This window comes from Arachis hypogaea, chromosome 9 (genome assembly GCF_003086295.3).
Source record: "Arachis hypogaea cultivar Tifrunner chromosome 9, arahy.Tifrunner.gnm2.J5K5, whole genome shotgun sequence".
NCBI classification, from domain to species: domain Eukaryota; kingdom Viridiplantae; phylum Streptophyta; class Magnoliopsida; order Fabales; family Fabaceae; genus Arachis; species Arachis hypogaea.
In genome coordinates this window covers 77,820,752-77,843,933 of record NC_092044.1, presented here as the reverse complement: position 1 = coordinate 77,843,933, position 23,182 = coordinate 77,820,752, and the positions used below count along the sequence as shown (strand labels likewise).

Genomic DNA, 23,182 nt, shown 5'->3' with positions numbered 1-23,182 from the left:
ATGGAAGCTTCAATGCTCAGCCCAAGCACACACCAAGTGAGCCCGAAAGTGAATTTTTACGTCATTTACTCATTTCTAAACCCTAGGCTACTAGTTCTCTATAAATAGGACCTTTTGCTATTGTATTTAAGGAATCTTTCAATCTTCGGATCATCTTTTGATCATGTTTTTATGATTGAACCCTCTTTGGGAGGCTGGCCATTTGGCCATGCCTAGACCTTGTTCTTATGTATTTTCAACGGTGGAGTTTCTACACACCATAGATTAAGGTGTGGAGCTCTGCTGTACCTCGAGTATCAATGCAATTACTACTATTTTCTATTCAATTCATCTTATTCTTGTTCTAAGATATTCATTCGCACCCAAGAACATGATGAATGTGATGATTATGTGACGCTCATCATCATTCTCACTCATGAACGCGTGCCTGACAACCACTTCCGTTCTACATGCAAACAAGGCTTGAGTGTGTATCTCTTGGATTCCTTAATCAGAATCTTCGTGGTATAAGCTAGAATCCATTGGCGGCCATTCTTGAGAATCCGGAAGGTCTAAACCTTGTCTGTGGTATTCTGAGTAGGATTCAGGGATTGAATGACTGTGACGAGCTTCAAACTCGCGATTGTGGGGCGTTAGTGACAGACGCAAAAGAATCACTGGATTATATTCCGACATGATCGAGAACCGACAGATGAATAGCCGTGCTGTGACAGAGCACGTTGAACATTTTCACTGAGAGGACGGGACTGTAGCCATTGACAATGGTGATGCCCAACATACAGCTTGCCATGGAAAGGAGTAAGAAGGATTGGATGAAGACAGTAGGAAAGCAGAGAGACGGAAGGGACAAAGCATCTCCATACGCTTATCTGAAATTCTCACCAATGAATTACATAAGTATCTCTATCTTTATTTTATGTTTTATTTATCTTTTAATCATTAATCCTCCATAACCATTTGAATCCGCCTGACTGAGATTTACAAGATGACTATAGCTTGCTTCATACCAACAATCTCCGTGGGATCGACCCTTACTCGCGTAAGGTTTATTACTTGGACGACCCAGTGCACTTGCTGGTTAGTTGTGCGAAGTTGTGATAAAGAGTTGAGAATGCAGTTGAGCGTACCATGTTGATGGCGCCATTGATGTTCACAATTTCGTGCACCAAGCATCTCAGGGATTTTTTGATGATGAGCTTCCTCATGCATCTCTTGAGATCCATGAATAGGCTCTCTTGTTTGCTCCATCCTTTTCTTGGTGATGGGCTTGTCCTCTTCAATGAGGATGTCTCCTTCTATGACAACTCTAGCTAAGTAGCATAGATGGCAAATGAGATGAGGAAAAGCTAGCCTTGCCAAGGTGGAGGGCTTTTCGGCTACTTTGTAGAGTTCTAGAGAAATGACTTCATGAACTTCTACTTCCTCTCCAATCATGTTGCTATGGATCATGATGGCCCGATCCACAGTTACTTCGGATCGGTTGCTAGTGGGGATGATAGAGCGTTGGATGAACTCCAACCATCCTCTAGCCACAGGCTTAAGGTCCAGTTTTCTCAATTAAACCGGCTTGCCTTTAGAGTCTTTTTTCCATTGAGCTCCTTCCACACATATGTCCATGAGGACTTGGTCCAACCTTTGATCAAAGTTGACCCTTCTAGTGTAGGGGCGTGCGTCTTCTTGCATCATAGGCAAGTGGAATGCCAACCTCACATTTTTCGGACTGAAATCTAAGCATTTCCCCCGAATCATTGTAAGATAATTCTTTGGATTCGGGTTCATACTTTGATCATGGTTCCTAGTGATCCATGCATTGGCATAGAACTCTTGAACCATTAAGATTCTAACTTGTTGAACGGGATTGGTAAGAACTTTCCAATCTCTTCTTTGGATCTCATGTCGGATCTCCGGATACTCATTTTTCTTGAGCATGAAAGGGACCTCGGGGATAACCTTCTTCTTGGCCACAACTTCATAGAAGTGGTCTTGATGGACCTTTGAGATGAATCTCACCATCTCCCATGACTCGGAGGTGGAAGTAATTGTCTTCCCTTTCCTCTTTCTAGAGGCTTCTTCGGTCTTATGTGCCATAAATGGTTATGGAAAAACAAAAAAGCTATGCTTTTACCACACCAAACTTAGAATGTTGCTCACCCTCGAGTAAAAGAAAAAAGAATAGAAGAGGAAGAAGACGAGATGGAGGAGAGGGAGAGTGGTGTAGGTTTCAGCCAAGGGGGAGAAAAGAGGGTAGTGTTGTGTCAAAATGAAGAAGTGTGGAGGGGTTTATATAGTGGAGGGAGAGGGGTTTATGGTTCGGTCATGTAGGGTGGGTTTGGGTGGGAAAGAGATTTTGAATTTGAAGGTAGGTGGGGTTTATGGGGAAGAGTGGATGAATGTGAGTGGTGAAGAGGTGATGGGGAAGAGTAATTGAGGTGATTGGTGAATGATTTTTGGGGAAGAGTGTTATGAAAAAGTGTGAGAGAGAGGGAGAAGGTAGGTGGGGATCCTGTGGGATCCACAGATCCTGAGGTAATCCTATTGGGTCCACAGAACCTGAGGTGTCAAGGATTTCTCCTCCCTGCACCCTTTAGGTGTGTAAAATGCCTTCTACATGCAATCCTGGCGTTTAACGCCAGCTCTATACTTGTTTCTGGCGTTAAACACAACCTTGCTGCTTGTTTATGGCGTTTAACGCCAGCTTTTCCCAGGGTGCAATCCTGGCATTTGAACGCCAGACTGCTGCTTGTTTCTGGCATTCAACGCCAGCTTCATGCTTTGTTTTGGCATTAAACGCCAGCCAGATGCTCCTTATTGGCGTTTAAACGCCAGTAAGCTCTTCCTCCAGGGTGTGCTTTTTCTTCTGCTATTTTTTATTCTGTTTTTAATTTTTGCAATTGTTTTGTGACTCCACATGATCATAAACCTAATAAAACATAAAAGAACAATAGAAATATAGATAAATAAAAATTGGGTTGCCTCCCAATAAGTGCTTCTTTAATGTTAATAGCTTGACAGTGAGCTCTCATGGAGCTTCACAGATGTTCAGAGCATTGTTGGGACCTCCCAACACCAAACTTAGAGTTTGAATGTGGGGGTTCAACACCAAACTTAGAGTTTGGTTGTGGCCTCCCAACACCAAACTTAGAGTTTGACTGTGGGGGCTTTGTTTGACTCTGTATTGAGTGAAGCTTATCGTGCCTCTTTTCCATGGTTGCAGAGGAAGATCCTTGAGCTTTAAACACAAGGTAGTCTCCATTCAATTGAAGGTCTAACTCTCCTCTGTCAACATCAATCACAGCTCCTGCTGTGGCTAGGAAGGGTCTTCCAAGAATGATGGATTTATTCTCATCCTTTCCAGTGTCTAAGATTATGAAATCAGCAGGGATGTAAAGGCCTTTAACCTTCACTAACACGTCCTCTATCAATCCATAAGCTTGTTTTATTGACTTGTCTACCATCTCTAATGAGATTTTTGCAGCTTGTACCTCAAAGATTCCCAGTTTCTCCATTACAGAGAGTGGCATAAGATTTATACCTGACCCCAGGTCACACAGAGCCTTTTTAAAGGTCATGGTGCCTATGGTACAGGGTATTAAGAATTTACCAGGATCTTGTTTCTTTTGAGGTAAAGTTTGCTGAACCCATGTATTTAATTCACTAATGAGCAAGGGAGATTCATCTTCCTAATTCTCATCACCAAACAACTTGGCATTCAGCTTCATGATGGCTCCTAGATATTGAGCAACTTGCTCTTCAGTTACATCTTCATCCTCTTCTGAGGAAGAATAGTTCTCAGAGCTTATAAATGGCAGAAAGAAGTTTAATGGAATCTCTATGGTCTCTATATGAGCCTCAGATTCCTTTAGGTCCCCAATAGGGAACTCCCTTCTGTCTGGAGGACGTTGAAGAGAGAACTTTTGCGTGGTCTAGAATTCAGAATAAATTCCCGTTGCAAGTATATCTTCTAAACCAACAAAAGTTCTTTCTTACAAACGTTTTGGTTGTCACAAGTAACAAACCCCTAAATAAATTGATAACCGAAGTATTTAAACCTCGGGTCGTCTTCTCAAGGAATTGCAGGGAGGTATGTTCTTATTATTGGTTATGGAGATTGTAAATTTGGGGTTTCAAGAATGAGGAGTGAATATGGCAATTAATTTAAATAGCAATTAGAATAAATAAATACTGTAAAGCAAACTTTTGGCAAGGTATGAGAAATTGGAAGTCTAGACTTTGTTATTCTTAACAATAATAATGAAAGTTGAATCTTAATTCCACTCAGTTGACCTTTGCTAGAGCAAAGGAAAGTCAAGGGACTAATTAGTTTGACCTTCGAATCCTATTTATTTCCTAAGAAAAGGTTGGGATTATTGAAGTTCAGTTCAATTAGCAAAGATAATAGTTATCAATTATCTTGAGCTAAGATAACTCCTGAGTTACTGATTTCTTAACCAAGACCAAAAGGAAGGAAATTAAATCTACTGGAATAAAAGTGTCTTCAGATTGGGAAGAATCAATGGCTAAATAAAGCAATATTAAACTGAAATACCTCAAATATCATTAAATAAGAAAATCATCATGAAAGTGGCATAGGCCAAATAGGCAACATAACTAATACAAGCAAGCTTTCAAATGTCTGAAAATAAGAAATAACATAGAGTAAAAGAACATTGAACCTGGGATTGAGAGTCACTCCTAAAACTAAGAGAAGTCCTAAATCCTAAATCCTAATCCTAAAGAGAGAGAGGAGAGAACCTCTCTCAAAACTAGATCTAAATCATAGAAAGTAACTAAAAAATGCCTCCACACTTTGAATGGATGCATTCCCTCACTTCATAACCTCTGGTCTATGGCTTCTGGAATTGGATTTGGGCCAAAAAGGGCTTCAGAATCCACTATGAGCGTTTTCTGCAATTTCTGGTGCGTGGCCTCTGTCACGCGTCCACGTGGGTCGCACGGTCGCATCAGCCATGCGGCCGTGTCATAGGTGTTCTTCGTTAGGCGCGCGGTCGCGTCAGCCATGCGGCCGCGTCGCTGCTTCTTCGCGCTTGGCATGCGGCCGCATCGTCCATGCGGTCGCGTGGATGCCAGTTTCTCCAAAATTCCATTTTATGCTTTCCTTCCATTTTTGTATGTTTCCTTTTCCATCCTTTAAGTCATTCCTACCTTAGAAGATCTGAAACTACTCAACACACTAATCATGGCATCGAATGGAAATAAAGGTAATCAAAATAATTAATTTTAAAGCATAGGAAACATGTTTTTCACATACATCACATAATAAGGAAGGGAAAGTAAAACTATGCAATTAATATGAATAAGTGGGTGAAGGATTGAATAAATCACTCAAACTAAGCACATAATATATTACAAAATATGGGTTTATCAGACATCCCATGAGGTCTTCCTTATTGGGATTCACGTCCTCCCTTTCCTCTTTTGATTCGGCCATATTGATAATATCAATGGCCTTGCACTCTCTTTTTGGATTTTCTTCTGTATTGCTTGGGAGAGTACTAGGAGGAGTTTTAGTGATTTTCTTACTCAGCTGACCCACTTGTGCCTCCAAATTTCTAATGGAGGACCTTGTTTCATTCATGAAACTTAAAGTGGCCTTAGATAAATCAGAGACTATGTTTGCTAAGCTAGAGGGGCTCTGCTTAGAATTCTCTGTCTGTAACTGAGAAGATGATGGAAAAGGTTTGCTATTGCTAAACCTGTTTCTTCCACCATTATTAAAGCCTTATTGAGCCTTTTGTTGATCCTTCCATGAAAAATTTGGATGATTTCTCCATGAGGAATTATAGGTGTTTCCATAGGGTTCACCCATGTAATTCACCTCTGCCATTGCAGGGTTCTCAGGATCATAAGCTTCTTCTTCAGAAGATGCCTCTTTAGTACTGTTGGATGCATTTTGCCATCCATTCAGACTCTGAGAAATCATGTTGACTTGCTGAGTCAACATTTTGTTCTGAGGCAATATGGCATTCAGAGTATCAATTTCAAGAACTCCCTTCCTCTGAGGTATCCCATTACTCACATGGTTCCTCTCAGAGGTGTACATGAATTGGTTATTTGCAACCATGTCAATGAGTTCTTGAGCTTCTGCAGGAATTTTCTTTAGGTGAATGGATCCACCTGCAGAATGGTCCAGTGACATCTTAGAGAATTCAGATAGACCATCATAGAATATATCCAAAATGGTCCACTCTGAAAGCATGTCAGAAAGACACTTTTTGGTCAACTGCTTGTATCTTTCCCAAGCTTCATAGAGGGATTCACTATCTTTTTGCTTGAAGGTCTGAACATCCACTCTAAGCTTGCTCAGCTTTTGAGGAGGAAAAAACTTGCCCAAGAAGGCCGTGACCAGCTTATCCCAAGAGTCCAGGCTATCTTTAGGTTGTGAGTCCAACTAGGTTCTAGCTCTGTCTCTTATAGTAAAAGGGAAAAGCATGAGCCTGTAGACTTCAGGATCTACTCCATTAGTCTTAACAATATCACAAATTTGCAAAAATTCAGTTAAAAACTGATAGGGATCTTCTGATGGAAGTCCATGGAACTTGCAGTTCTATTGTATCAGAGCAACTAGTTGAGGCTTCAGCTCAAATTTGTTTGCTCCAATGGCAGGGATTGAGATGCTTCTTCTATAAAAGTTGGAAGTAGGTGTAGTATAATCACCAAGCATCCTCCTTGCGTCTCCACCATTGTTATTGGGTTCGGCATATCTCTCTCTTTTTTGAGATTCTCTGTAAGGTTTTCTATGGATTGTTATGCTTTAGCTTCTCTTAGCTTCTTCTTCAGAGTCCTTTCAGGTTCAGGATCTGCTTCAACAAGAATGTCCTTGTCTTTGCTCCTGCTCATATGAAAAAGAAGAGAATAGAAAAGAAGAGGAATCCTCTATGTCACAGTATAGAGATTCCTTTATGTGAGTAGAAGAAAAGAAGAATAAGAATGAAGAAGAGAAAAATTCGAACACAGAAGAGAAGAGAGGGTTCGAATTTTAAGATGAAGAGAAGAGTGTTAGTAATTAAATAAATAAATAGAAGAAGATGAGATAGAGAGAAATTCGAAATTATTTTTGAAAAATAGTTAGTGATTTTCGAAAATTGAGAGAAGAAATACAATTAAAATTAAAATTTAAAACAATTAGTTAATTAAAAGAATTTTGAAACAGAGGGAGGTAATTTTCTAAAATTAGAGAGAGAAAAGTAGTTAGGTGGTTTTGAAAAAGATAAGAAATAGTAAAACAAACAAAAAGTCAATTAGTTAGTTGAAAAAGATTTAAAATTTAATTTTGAAAAGATAGGAAGTTAGAAAAGATTTTGAAATCAATTTTGAAAAGATATGATTGAAAAAGATATGGTTGAAAAAGATTTGATTTTTAAAATTAAAATTGATTACTTGACTAACAAGAAACTAAAAGATATGATTCTAGAATTTAAAGATTGAACCTTTCTTAACAAGAAAGTAACAAACTTGAAATTTTTGAATCAATCACATTAATTGTTAGTATAATTTTCGAAAATAAAAGATAAAATTAAGAAAAAGATTTTTGAAAATCAATTTTAAAGAGTTTTCGAAAATAATAAAAAATTATAAAGATTTGATTTTTTTTTGAAAAAGATTTTGAAAAGATAGGATTTTTAAAAATGAAATCTTGACTTGACTAACAAGAAACAACTTATTTTAAAAATTTTGACTAAGTCAACCCAAAGATTTCAAAATTTATGAGAGAAATAAGGAAAAGATATTTTTTATTTTTTTGAATTTTTAATTATGAGAGAGAAAAACACAAAAATGACTCACAACATAAAAATTATGAATCAAAACACATGATACATGCAAGAACACTTATGAATGTCAAAATGAACACCAAGAACACTTTGAAGATCATGATGAACATCAAGACTTATTTTTGAAAAATTTTCAAGGAAAGAAAAACATGCAAGACACCAAACTTAGAAATTTTTAATGTTTAGACTCTATGAATGCAAAAATGCATATGAAAAACAACAAAAGACACAAAACAAGAAAATATGAAGATCAAACAAGAAGACTTACAAAAAACAACTTGAAGATCATGAAGAACACATGCATGAATTTTCGAAAAATGCAAAAGTTTTTAAAACATGCAATTGACACCAAACTTAAAAATTTACACTAGACTCAAACAAGAAACACAAAATATTTTTGGTATTTTTATGATTTTATTAAATTTTTTTTTGAAAAACGAAAACAAAGAGAAAATTTTTTTTTGAAAATTTTTTGAAAACTTTTTGAAAAGAAAATTACCTAATCTGAGCAACAAGATGAACCGTCAGTTGTCCAAACTCGAACAATCCCCGGCAACGGAGCCAAAAACTTGGTGCACGAAATTGTGATCATCAACAATGGCACCAAAGACTTGGAGCTCTCAAACGTGAATCACACTTGGTCAGAACTTCGCACAACTAACCAGCAAGTGCACTGGGTCGTCCAAGTAATAAACCTTACGTGAGTAAGGGTTGATCCCACGAAGATTGCTGGTATGAAGCAAGCTTTGGTCATCTTGTAAATCTCAGTTAGGCAGATTCAAGTGGTTATAATGGTTTTTGAATATAAAGATAAATAAAGCATAAAATAGAGATAGGGATACTTATGTAAATCATTAGTGGGAATTTCAGATAAGTGTATGGAGATGCTTTGTCCCTTCTAAATTTCTGCTTTCCTACTGCCTTCCTCCAATCATTCTTACTCCTTTCTATGGCAAGCTGTATGTAGGGTGTCACTGTTGTCAATGGCTACTTCCCATCTTCTCAGTAAAAATGGTCCAAATGCTCTACCACAACATGGCTAATCATCTGTCGGTTCTCGATCATGTTGGAATAGGATCCATTGATCCTTTTGTGTCTGTCACTACGCCCAACACTCGCAAGTTTGAAGCTCATCACAATCATCCCTTCCCAGATCCTACTCGGCATATCATAGACAAGGTTTAGACTTTCCGAATCTCAAGAATGGCCGCCAATAATTCTAACTTATACCAAGAAGATTTTGATTAAGGAATTCAAGAGATATGCGCTCGATCTAAAGTAGAACGGGAGTGGTTGTCAGGCACGTGTTCATAGGTGAGAATGATGATGAGTGTCACGGATCATCACATTTATCATGTTGAAGTGCAGCGAATATCTTAGAATAAGAATAAGCAGGAATTGAATAGAAGAATAATAGTAATTGCATTAACACTCGAGGAACAGCAGAGCTCCACTCCTTAATCTATGGTGTGTAGAAACTCCACCGTTGAAAATACATAAGTGATGGTCCAGGCATGGCCGAATGGCCAGCCTCCCCAAAAAGACAAGACAGGACCAGATTCGACCCAGTACAATAGTAAAAAGTTCTATTTATACTAAACTAGCTACTAGGGTTTACAGAAATAAGTCTAAGTGCAGAAATCCACTTTCGGGGCTCACTTTGGTGTGTGCTTGGGCTGAGCTTGAGCTTTACACATGTAGAGACTTCTCTTGGAGTTAAACGCCAAGTTGTAATGTGTTTTTGGCGTTTAACTCTGGTTTGTGACGTGTTTCTGGCGTTTTACTCCAGAATGCAGCATGGAACTGGCGTTGAACGTCAGCTTGTGTCATCTAGACTCGAATAAAGTATGGACTATTATATATTGCTGGAAATCCCTGGATGTATACTTTCCAACACAATTGAGAGCGCGCCATTTGGAGTTCTGTAGCTCCATAAAATCTATTTCGAGTGTAGGAAGGTCAAAATCCAACAACATCAGCAGTCCTTTTTCAGCCTGAATTAGATTTTTGCTCAGGTCCCTCAATTTCTGCCAGAAAATACCTGAAATCATAGAAAAACATACAAACTCATAGTAAAGTCCAGAAATGTGAATTTTGCATAAAACTAATAAAAACATTCCTAAAAGTAGCTAGATCCTACTAAAAACTACCTAAAAATAATGCCAAAAAGCGTATAAATTATTCGCTCATTACTATGGCAGCATCCAATTTTGCAAAATTGCTGCTGATATCACATGGTTTCATGATTAAGGACAATGTGTCTTGAGGGTGGTTGTTGTGTGGTTGTTGGGTGGAGTGGTATGATGCATTTTGTGAGTTGTGGTAGGGTGTATTTTTTGAGTTGTGGTAGGGTCTGTTGTTGCTTGATTGATGGTTGGGGTTGTGGTTGTTATATTGGTTAGATTGGTATGGTTTGTGATTTTGGCTGTGGTTTTGTTGGTTTCCCCACCCAAAATTCGGGTGATTCTTCCAACCTGGGTTGTATGTCTTGGCATTCGGATCATATGGTGGTCTAGAGGGATTATTCACATAGTTAGCCTGCTCCCATTCACATTCAACTTCTAGGGTATCTTCTTCTTGTGGAGGTGCTTGAGCTTGGACAGCTGAGACTTGGTTCTTCTCCATCTTCTTTGTTAGGGCCGCTAATTGAGCTACAATCATATTCTTCTGTGCTAACAAAGTATCCATAGAATTGGGCTTCAGCACTCATCTTTTTTTAGTTCTATCTGAGGCACATAAATACTCATTGTCAGCAACAGTTTCTATGACATCTATGGCCTCCTCAATTGTCTTCTTTTTGTTGAGCAAGCCGCCTGAGGAGTGGTCTACATCTTTCTTTGCTTCATATGACAGCCCTTCATAAAAGATATGCAATTGTACCCATTCGTTGAACATATCCAAAGGGCACTTCCTTGTCAAGTTTTAAATCTCTCCTAGGCCTCATAAAGTGTTTCACCATCTTGCTGTCTAAAGGTTTGCACCTTAGTTCTCAATCTATTGAATCTTTGTGGAGGGTAGAATTGTGCTAAGAATTTGTTCACAACATCATCCCAAGTTGTTAAGCTCTCCTTAGGAAATGCTTCCAACCAAATTGATGCCTTATCTTTGAGAGAAAAGGAAAACAAAAGGAGTTTGTAGGTGTCAGTATGTACACCATTTGACTTTACAGTGTCACAAATCCTCAAGAATGTGGTTAAATGTTGGTTAGGGTCTTCTTGGGTACTCCCTCCAAATGGGCAATTGTTCTGGACAAATGTGATGAGTTGAGGCTTCAATTCAAAGTTGTTTACATGAATTGTTGGCTTTAGAATGCTGCTTCTATATTTTCCCAGATTTGGGTTGATGTAAAAGCCTAGAACTCTACTTTCTTGCCCAACATGATTGCCAGCATCTTCTCCAACCTGATTATGCACCTCTTCCTCCATAGTAACTCCCAGATCTTCCTCCACTACTTCCTCTCCAATTATTCCTTTGCCTTTTGCTTCCCTCCTTAGTCTAAGGAAGGTCCTCTCAGGTTCACTATCAAAAGAGGATAAGTTTCTTCTCTTCTACCTGTCATACATTCAACAAACAGCAAGCAGAGGACAAGTGAAAGGATCACTCTTGTTAGGGCTTATGGTTAGTTTGGTTCGTGCAATTAATCAAATAGTTAATAGAGCGGTAAGAAAAATGGAAATATAGACAATAAACAGCTGAATTAATCAAATGAAAACAAAGAAAATAAGGGACTGAAATTAAAGGAGTTAATAGGGGAATTAAAATTGCTTAATCTAGCTACCCATTAATTTAGTCATTATCAAATTCAAACCAATCCCCGACAACGGCGCCATAAAACTTAATGAGTCTGGAATTCACTCCCCATATAAAATAATGAATCTGTTCTTTTGGCAAGCGCACCAAAAATTATCGTCAAGTAATAACCCACTGGGAGTGGGGTCGAATCCATAGAGATTGGTAGATTTGAGCAAGTTTAATCAATGGGTGAATTAGTCAAGCTGAGCAATATAGATTGTGGTTACAGAATTTTAAATGAGCAAAATTGTAAATGACTCAAAAGTAAAGAGAAGCAGTAAAGTGCAAAAGAGTAACTGGCAAGAATGTAAAGTGCTATAAAGTAAATGACAGAAAAGTAAATGATTGAATTATAAATGGGAATGGGGAATAACAGAATGTAAAGGAAGCTATAAAGAATATGGGAGACAAGAATAGGGGAAATTCATTGGGATTGGAAGATGTTGCTCTCTTTGGATTAAATTCAGCTTATCTCATCTTCAATCATACAACTTATTGACCTCTTGGCAATCATGATTGGTTGAGTCCCAATCCCTTGGTAACTCAATCTCTCAAATCTTGATAATCAGCCAATTCCTTGGTCTAATTGCTTATGAAGAGAGATATGCTTGGCCCCTGATTATACCACACATCATCATAGATTCAAATAATGGGTGGATTATATGTCACCATATCCAATCCCAAAACCCAGATTCTACTAAAGTGTGAGAAGGGATTTCAAGCATGGTTTCATGTTTTCTTTTCCAAGGTTCCCATGAAACCCATTTTGCATTCAACCTCTTTCCCAAGATGATTGAACACTAGCATGAAGAACAAAATTCCTTCTAGCAAATCAAAGAGAAGATAAAGAGAAGAAGAAATTCACTATCATTAATCCATCAAGTACAACTGAGTTCCCTCTCCCAATGAGAGGGAGTTTAGCTTCTCATAGCTTAGAGAAAAGTACAAAAGATGGAAGAGATGAAGTAAAGTGTAAAAAGTAAAACTAAATTTGCAATTCCAAAAGCTAACTACCCAACCCCTCTCAGTACTTCTAGGGGTTATTTATACTACACCTATCACTAGAATTAAGAAAATACAAAAGAGAAAAGAAAATTACAGCTGGAGGAAAAAGGAAAACTCATAAAACGTGACCCTTCAGCTTGACTTGTGGCTGGCATTTGAGTGGCGTGCCTAATGCCAAGGCATCTTAGGCTAGTTTCACTAGCCTTTTTTTTTTGTTTTAGTAGTTTTATGCACTTTCTTGTGCCATAAGTAAGCATTTGGGTTAAATGTTCATGTATACCTTGAATCATTCAAACATGGTTATTTTGATGTATTTTTATGGGATTTTGGCCATAATTACTTGTGTGCTAAGAATGATGCAATCTCTCATGATATTAGCAAGGCTTTGACGCATGTATTGCTTGATGATAGGTGGAGAAAAGCATGGAAGGAGGTTAAAGAATGGCCATGGAAAGAAGGAAGAGGAAGCAACGTTGGTGGCCAAAGTTGGACCACCAATGTTGCCTCAAACATTGAGAGGAATGAAACAAGGAAAAAGTCTGCATAATTCTGATACCCACATTGGAGGGAGCGTTGGTGAGCTAATGTTACCTCTAATGCTAGTGATACAATGTGCTTTCTGAAAAGTTAGAAAAATTATGGCGACACGTACGCGTGCTACGTGCACGCGTGGATTGTAAATTTTTGCCAATCCACGCGCACGCATTGGAGGGAACGTTGCCACTCAAACAATGATGCCAACGTGCGCAATAGGAAGTTCAAAACTCAATTTTGGAAAAGTGCATTGACGTGCACGCGTATGCTACGCGTACACGTGAGCGTGGGTTTTGGCGATCCACGCGCACGCGTAGATGAATCAACGTTGGAGGGAGCGTTGTTGGTTCAATGCTAAGGCCAACGTGCACGAAAATGTTTCAAAAATAGAATTGGGGAACTTGCATCCATGAGCACGCGTAGGAGACGCACACGTGTGGATGAGCATTTTGGTCCGAGACTCGCGCACGCATAGGCAGCACAGACGCGTAAAGTGGTGAATTGTGCCATCCACACGCACGCGTATGTCACGCGTACACGTGGACAAGAAAATGTTGGCATTCCAACATTGAGTCAAACGTTGCTCAAAATGCCCAAATTCCATTTTTTCTTAAGGACGTTTGACTCAATGTTTGCCCTCAAACGTGGACCCCAACGTCGGCATCAGAACTCTGCAAATCAAGCACATCTCTTCTCAACAGCATTGGAGCAACTTCAACCCATTTCAATTAAGGCCAAAAGCCCAATTCAGAGACTGAAGATTAGAGGAAGAAAGTGTATAAATATCTTAGAGTTTAAGTTAGTCGGGGGGCAGAGACACTGAGTACTGAACTTCTGCCCAATTTTACTTTCTCTACAACTTTTCAATTCTGCAATGCACTTTTCATTTCCAATTTTCATTTTGAGAGCTATGAACAAATAAACCCCTTTCATTGGGTTAGGAAGCTCTATTGTAATTCAATGGATCAATAATAGTTTTCATATTTTTTTATCTTTTCTCTTGATTTTGTTAGAAAGCTTTCGATCTTAATTCAATTGTAATTCAAGACATTAGGATCCAATCATCTAAGATTTCCAAGCAAGGTCAATGAATGCGTTGATTGAGGAAGAGATGAAAATGATTTGATCCGGAGAGTTCAATATCTCCTAAAACCCAATGAATCCCCTACTCTGATCTTACCCATTCTCATTACATTATGCTCTTTAAGTTCATGCTTGATCCCTATTCCCATTTAATTTCTTACAATTTAAGCTTCTGCACTTAAATTACTTGTAATTTACTTTCTGCCATTTAAATTCAGTCATTACATTTAGTTATTTACATTTCTTGCACTTTAAATTTCCTGCCAATTTACATTCTACAATCTCAATTCAATTCTGATTTTGTTCAGCTAGAACAATTCTCCAATTAAAATTGATCAACCAAGCAATCCCTGTGGGATTCGACCTCACTGTATAGTGAGTTTTACTTGATGACAATCTGGTGCACTTGCCGGTAGGAAATTTGTTGAGAGACAAGTTTTCGTATATCAAGTTTATGGCGCCGTTGCCAGGGATTGGTTCTATATTGCCAATTACTAAATTGGAGGATAACTAGATTGAGCATTTTTCTTTTCTATTGTTAATTGAATTTCAATTTCTGCTTCTACATTTACTTTCTGCAATTTTAGTTGTTTCTTTTTATTTTTCTTTATTTCCTTACTTTCCAGCAAAACTAACCCACTGACTCATTAACTGTTTGATTAATTGCCTCAATTGCTCTAACCACACTTTTTAATTAACTGTTAAATCTTTACTTGCTGTTTGTTGCCTGTCTTGTCACTTGTATGACAGGTATAAGGGGGTCTCAACTTCTTTTGACAGCGAATCGGAGAGGACCTTCCTTAGATTAAGGAGGGAAGCAAGAGGAAAGAAGGCTATTGGTGCAGAGGAAGAGGAGGAAGACTTGGATATAAACATGGAGGATGATATAGAAAACCATCATGAAGGAGAGGTGAACACTCATGCCAGAGGAGGTGTAGCCAACCCTGCTGGACAAGATAGAAGAGTGCTAGGCTCCTACATTAATCCCAACCCTGGGAATTATGGGAGCAGCATTCAAAAGCCAACCATCCAAGCTAATAACTTCGAATTGAAGCCTCAACTCATCACTCTCATCCAAAACAATTGTTCTTTCGGAGAAAGTGCCCAAGAAGACCCTAATCAGCATCTCACTGCATTCCTAAGGATTTGTGATACAGTGAAATCAAATGGAGTTCATCCTGATGCCTACAGATTGCTTCTATTCCCATTCTCTCTAAGGGATAAAAGCATCTAAGTGGCTAGAATCATTTCCAAAGGAAAGCCTCACAACTTGGGAAGATATAGTAAATAAATTCTTACCAAGGTTCTATCCCCCACAAAGAGACAATAGGCTGAGAGCGGAGGTTTAAATATTCAGGCAGCAGGATGGTGAAACCTTATATGAAGCCTGGGAGAGATTCAAAGATTTGACAAGGAAATGCCCCCCAGATATGTTCAATAAGTGGGTGCAACTGCATATCTTTTATGAAGGGCTGTCACATGAATCAAAGAAAGCTGTAGACCATTCATCTGGAGCTTCCCTCAACAAGAAGAAAACTATTGAAGAGGCCATAGATGTCATAGAAACAGTGGATGACAATGAGTATTTCTATGCCTCAGTCAGAAGCAACAACAGAAGAGTTATGGAATTAAACTACATGGATGCAATCCTGGCCCAAAATAAGATGATCACCAAGCAACTAACTGACTTGACCAAGCTAATGGAGAAGAATCAGGCTGCAGCTATCCATACTCAACCATCACCTTAAGGAGAGTTGGACATAGAGGAAGGAGTTAGCTGGGAGAAAGCCAATTACATTGGAAATTCATCTAGGCAAATTCATTATCTATATTTTAAAACCAACAACCCTGGTTGGAAGAACCACCCAAACTTTGGGTGGGGAATCCAACAAAACCAATGCAAAGATTAGAAACCTCATAATCCTACCCAATACACCTACCAACAATTCAATCCAAGATCATATCAACACCCATACAATAATTCTTCCTAGCCACCATACCAAACCCAAAATAACCACTCTCAACAACCCAATTCTAACCAACCATCACCACATGATGATAACAGATTGTCCAAAATTGAAGCTATGCTTGAAAATCTTTGCAAGGAAGTTCAGAACAACAGGAATTTCAAGGAAAAAGTGAGAGATAGTATGAAAAGCTGAGGAGAGACCATTAAGAAGCTTGAATCGCAAGTGGGACACTTCTCATAGCAGATTCCTAAGTCCACTGATAACTTCCTAAGTGACACTGAGAAAAATCCAAGAGAGAAATTAAGAATGAGAAATGGGAAGAATGTAAGGCAATTACTTTTACGAATGAAGAAATCCTGGAAGAAGACATCAACAAGCCAACAGAGCATAGCCAAGGAAATTCATAAGGAAACTTGGATGAGAAAGAACAAGGAAATGAACCTGTACAAGGAAAAGAATCAAAAGAGGAGTAAATTCTGGAACCTTATGTGCCTAAGGCACCATTCTCTTAGAGACTCGGGGGTAGTAAGGAGGAAAAAATGTACACTAGATTCCTGGAGATATTTAAGTCTCTTCGTGTCAACATCCCTTTCCTAGACGCCCTCCAATAGATGCCCACCTACATTAAATGTATGAAGGAGCTACTAGCTAAGAAGAGCACCTTGAAGGGGGGACAAACAGTGGTGATAAACAAGGAATGTAGTGCCCTCATCCAAAAGGACTTACCTACCAAGAAAAAAGATCCAGAAAGTTTTCACATCCCCTGTGTTATAGGTGATACAATGATTGACAAGGGATTCTGTGATCTAGGAGCAAGACTAAATCTCATGCCACTATCTCTCATGAGGAAGCTGCAAATTAATGAGCTAAGACTCACAGATGTAGTCCTTTAACTGGCTAACAAGACTCAGAAACAGGCAGTAGGAGTAGTGGAGAATGTATTGGTAAAGGTTGGAATATACTTCCTCCCCCACAAACTTTGTTGTTCTAGACGTGGAAGAAAGTTACCTCCATCCAATCATTCTGGGGAGACCGTTTCTAGCCACTGCTAGAACGCTCAGATGTGGAACAAGGAGAGTTAATACTGAGAATACATGATGAACACCTCACCTTCCATTTTACAAACCTACACCAGAATCTGAGCCATAACCTAAAGAACCAAAGGACGATTGATGAGCAGATAATTTATACGCTTTTTGGCATTATTTTTAGGTAGTTTTTAGTAGGATCTAGCTACTTTTGGGGATGTTTTTATTAGTTTTTATGCAAAATTCACATTTCTGGACTTTACTATGAGTTTGTATGTTTTTCTGTGATTTCAGGTATTTTCTGGCTAAAATTGAGGGACCTGAGCAAAAATATGATTCAGGCTGAAAAAGGACTATAGATGCTGTTGGATTCTGACCTCCCTGCACTCGAAATGGATTTTCTGGAGCTACAAAACTCCAAATGGCGCGATCCCAACTGCGTTGGAAAGTAGACATCCAGGGATTTTTAGCAATATATAATGGTCCATACTTTGTTTTCGCTTAGATGACGCAAACTGGCGTTCAACGCCAGTTCCATGCTGCATTCTGGAGTAAAACGCCAGAAACACGTCACAAACCAGAGTTAAACGCCAAAAGCACGTTACAACTTGGCGTTTAACTCCAAGAGAAGCCTCTGCACGTGTAAAGCTCAAGCTCAGCCCAAGCACACACCAAAGTGGGCCCCGGAAGTGGATTTTTGCACTAAGACTTATTTTTGTAAACCCTAGTAACTAGTTTAGTATAAATAGGACTTTTTACTATTGTATTTTAATCTTGGAATTAATCTTGGATTTTACATCTTTGATCACGTTTTGGGTGCTGGCCTCTCGGCCATGCCTGGACCTTCATCACTTATGTATTTTCAACGGTGGAGTTTCTACACACCATAGATTAAGGTGTGGAGCTCTGCTGTACCTCGAGAATTAATGCAATTATTATTATTCTTCTATTCAATTCAAGCTTATTCTTGTTCTAAGATATCATTCGTACTTCAACCTGATGGATGTGATGATCTGTGACACTCATCACCATCCGTCCTTATGAATGCGTGCCTGACAACCACCTCCGTTCTACCTTAGATTGAATGAATATCTCTTGGATTCCTTAATCAGAATCTTCGTGGTATAAGATAGAATTATTGGCGGCCATTCTTGAGAATCCGGAAAGTCTAAACCTTGTCTGTGGTATTCTGAGTAGGATTCAGGGATTGAATGACTGTGACGAGCTTCAAACTCGCGATTGTTGGGCGTAGTGACAGACGCAAAAGAATCAATGGATTCTATTCTGACATGATCGGGAACCGACAGATGATTAGTCGTGCTGTGACAGAGCATTTGGACCATTTTCACTGAGAGGATGGGAAGTAGCCATTGACAATGGTGACGCCCTACATACAGCTTGCCATAGAAAGGAGTAAGAATAATTGAAGGAAGGCAGTAGGAAAGCAGAGATTCGGAAGGGACAAAAGCCTCTCCATACACTTATCTGAAATTCCCACTAATGATTTACATAAGTATCTCTATCTTTATTTTATGCTTTATTTATCTTTATTTTCGAAAACCATTATAACTATTTGAATCCGCTTGACTGAGATTTACAAGATGACCATAGCTTGCTTCATACCAACAATCTCCGTAGGATTGACCCTTACTCACGTAAGTATTACTTGAACGACCCAGTGCATTTGCTGGTTAGTTGTGCAAAGTTGTGACAAAGTGTGATTTACGTTTGAGAGCTCCAAGTCTATTGGCGCAATTGTTAATGATCACAATTTACACGCACCAAGTTTTTGGCGCCGTTGCCAGAGATTGTTTGAGTTTGGACAACTGACGGTTCATCTTGTTGCTCAGATTAGGTAATTTTCTTTTCAAAAAAGTTTTCAAATATCTTTCAAAATTTTTTATTTATTTTTGTTTTTCCAAAAATAAATTTTCGAAAAACCCAAAAAAATTAATAAATCATAAAAACCAAAAATATTTTGTGTTTCTTGTTTGAGTCTAGAGTCAATTTTAAGTTTGGTGTCAATTGCATGTTTTAAAAGCTTTTGCATCTTTCAAAAATTCATGCATCTGTTCTTAATGATCTTCAAGTTGTTCTTGATAAGTCTTCTTGTTTGATCTTCGTATTTTCTTATTTTGTGTTTTTTGTTGTTTTTCATATGCATTTTTGCATTCATAGTGTCTAAGCATTAAAAATTTCTAAGTTTGGTGTCTTGCATATTTTCTTTTCTTGAAAATTTTTCAAAAATAAGTCTTGATGTTCATCTTAATCTTCAAAGTGTTCTTGGTGTCCATCTTGATATTCATAGTGTTCTTACATGCATCATGTGTTTTGATTCATAATTTCCATGTTGTGAGTCATTTTTGTGTTTTTCTCTCTCATCATTAAAAATTCAAAAAAATAAAAAAATATCTTTTCCTTATTTCTCTCATAAATTTCAAAATCTTTGGGTTGACTTAGTCAAAAATATTTAAAATAAGTTGTTTCTTGTTAGTCAAATCAAGATTTCAATTTTAAAAATCCTATCTTTTCGAAATCTTTTTCAAAAATCAAATCTTTTTCATTTTTCTTTTATGATTTTCAAAAATTTGAAAATATTTTTCAAAAATCTTTTCTTATCTTTATTTCAAAATTTCGAAAACTTTACTAACAATTAATGTGATTGATTCAAAAAAATTTGAAGTTTGTTACTTTCTTGTTAAGAAAGGTTCAATCTTTAAATTCTAGAATCATATCTTTTAGTTTCTTGTTAGTCAAGTAATCAATTTTAATTTTAAAAATCAAATCTTTTCCAAAATATCTTTTTCAATCATATCTTTTTCAAAATCAATTTCAAAATCTTCTCTAACTTCTTATCTTTTCAAAATTGATTTTCAAATCTTTTCCAACTAACTAATTGACTTTTTGTTTGTTTTACTATTTCTTATCTTTTTGTTTGTTTGTTTTACTACTTCTAATTTTCGAAAACTCCTCTCCCTTTTTCAAAAATTCTTTTAATTAACTAATTGTTTCAAATTTCAATTTTAATTTTATTTCTCTCTCAATTTTCAAAAATTACTAACTATTTTTCAAAAACAATTTTCAAATTTCTCTCTCCCTCATCTTCTTCTATTGATTTATTTAATTACTAACACTCTTCTCTTCATCTTAAAAATTCGAACCCGTCTACTTCTCTATGTTCAAATTTCTCCCTTCTCCTTCTTCTATTATTTTATTTTTATACTCACATAAAGGAATCTCTCTACTGTGGTAAAGAGTATCCCTATTATTATTTTCTGTTCCCTTCTTTTTCATATGAGTAGGAGCAAGGACAAGAAATTCTTGTTGAAGCAGATCCTGAACCTGAAAGGACTATAAAGAAGAAACCAATAGAAGCTAAAATACAATAATCCAGAGAGAACCTTGTAGAAATTTTCAAAAAAGGAGAGAAGATGGTAGACGAAAATAATGACAATGATAATAATGCAAGGAGGATGCTTGGTGATTATACTACACCTACTTCCAATTTTTATGGAAGAAGCATCTTAATTCCTGCCATTGGAGCAAAAAATTTTGAGCTGAAACCTCAACTAGTTGCTCTAATGCAACAAAACTGCAAGTTTCATGGACTTCCATTAGAAGATCCCTATCAGTTATTAATTGAGTTCTTGCAGATATGTGAGACTGTTAAGACTAATGGAGTAGATCCTGAAGTACACAGGCTCATGCTTTTCCTTTTTGCTATAAGAGACAGAGCTAGAACATGGTTGGACTCACAACCTAAATATAGCCTGGACTCTTGGGATAAGCTAGTCACGGCCTTCCTGGTCAAGTTCTTTCCTCCTAAAAAGCTGAGCAAGCTTAAAGTGGATGTTCAGACCTTCAAGCAAAAAGATGGTGAATCCCTCTATGAAGCTTGGGAAAGATACAAACAGTTGACCAAAAAGTGTCCTGCTGACATGCTTTCAGAGTGGACCATTTTGGATATATTCTATTATGGTCTATCTGAGTTCAATAAGATGTCATTGGACCATTCTGCATGTGGATTCATTCACCTAAAGAAAATGCCTGTAGAAGCTCAAGAACTCATTGACATGGTTGCAAATAACCAATTCATGTACAACTCTGAGAGGAATCCTGTGAGTAATGGGACGCCCCAGAAGAGGGGAGTTCTTGAAATTGATGCTCTGAATTCCATATTGGCTCAGAATAAAATGTTGACTCAGCAAGTCAACATGATTTCTCAAAGTCTGAATGGATGGCAAAATGCATCCAACAGTACTAAAGAGGCATCTTTTGAAGAAGAAGCTTATGATCTTGAGAACCCTGCAATGGCATAGGTGAATTACATGGGTGAACCCTATGGGAACACCTATAATTCCTCATGGAGAAATCATCCAAATTTCTCATGGAAGGATCAACAAAAGCCCCAACAAGGCTTGAATAATGGTGGAAGAAACAGGCTTAGCAATAGCAAGCCTTTTCCATCATCTTCTCAGCAACAGACAGAGAATGCTGAGCAGAGCCCCTCTAGCTTAGCAAACATAGTCTCTGATCTATCTAAGGCCACTTTAAGTTTCATGAGTGATACAAGGTCCTCCATTAGAAATTTGGAGGCACAAGTGGGCCAGCTGAGTAAGAAAATCACTGAAACTCCTCCTAGTACTCTCCCAAGCAATACAGAAGAGAATCCAAAAAGAAAGTGCAAGGCCATTGATATAATCACAATGGCCGAATCCAAAGAGGAAGAGAAGGACGTGAATCCTAGTAAGGAAGACCTCCTAGGACGTCCTCTGAACAAAAAGGAGTTCCAAACTGGGGAACCTAAGGAATCTGAGGCTCACCTAGAGACCATAGAGATTTCATTGAACCTCCTTTTACCATTCATGGGCTCTGAGAATTATTCTTCCTCTGAAGAGGATGAAGATGTAACTAAAGAGCGAGTTGCTCAAAATCTAGGAGCCATCATGAAGCTGAATGCCAAGTTGTTTGGTAATGAGACTTGGGAAGGTGAACCTCCCTTGCTCATTAGTGAACTAGATACATGGGTTCAGCAAACTCTACCTCAAAAGAAACAAGATCCTGGTAAATTCTTAATACATTGTACCATAGGCACCTGACCATTGAGAAGGCTCTATGTGACTTGGGGTCAGGTATAAATCTTATGCCACTGTCTGTAATGGAGAAGCTTAGGATCTTTGAGGTACAGGCTGCCACATTCTCATTAGAGATGGCAGACAAATCAATAAGACAAGCTTATGGATTGGTAGAGGACGTGTTAGTGAAGGTTAAAGGCCTTTACATCCCTGCTGATTTCATAATCTTAGACACTGGGAAGGATGAGGATGAATACATCATCCTTGGAAGACCCTTCCTAGCCACAGCAGGAGCTGTGATTGATGTTGACAGAGGAGAGCTAGTTCTTCAATTGAATGGGGATACCTTGTGTTTAAAGCTCAAGGATCTTCCTCTGCAACCATGGAGAGGAAGCATGAAAAGCTTCTCTCAATACAGAGTCAAACAAAGCCCCCACAATCAAACTCTAAGTTTGGTGTTGGGAGGCCACAACCAAACTCTAAGTTTGGTGTTGAACCCCCACATTCAAACTCTAAGTTTGGTGTTGAGAGGTCCCAACAATGCTCTGATGATCTGTAAAGCTCCATGAGAGCTCACTATCCAGCTATTGACATTAAAGAAGTGCTTATTGGGAGGCAATCCAATTTTTATTTATCTATATTTCTATTGTTCTTTTATGTTTTATTAGGTTATGATCATGTGGAGTCACAAAATAATTGCAAAAATTAAAAACAGAATCAAAAACAGCAGAAGAAACAGCACACCCTGGAAGAAGAGCTTACTGGCGTTTAAACGCCAGTAAGGAGCATCTGGCTGGCATTTAACACTAGAATAGAGCATGAAGCTGGCGTTAAATGCCAGAAACAAGCAGCAGTCTGGTGTTTAAACGCCAGGATTACACCCTGAGGAGAGCTGGCATTAAACA

The 23,182-nt window shown here is 38.1% G+C and overlaps 1 non-coding gene across 1 annotated transcript; it reads right to left on the bottom strand.

Annotated features, from left to right (window-relative positions):
• Positions 1-15,532: 15,532 nt before the first annotated feature.
• On the bottom strand, positions 15,533-15,639 carry LOC112713819 (small nucleolar RNA R71). The gene has a single exon (XR_003158780.1). It is a non-coding gene; the product is annotated as a small nucleolar RNA R71 (small nucleolar RNA).
• Between the last annotated feature and the right edge of the window lie 7,543 nt (positions 15,640-23,182).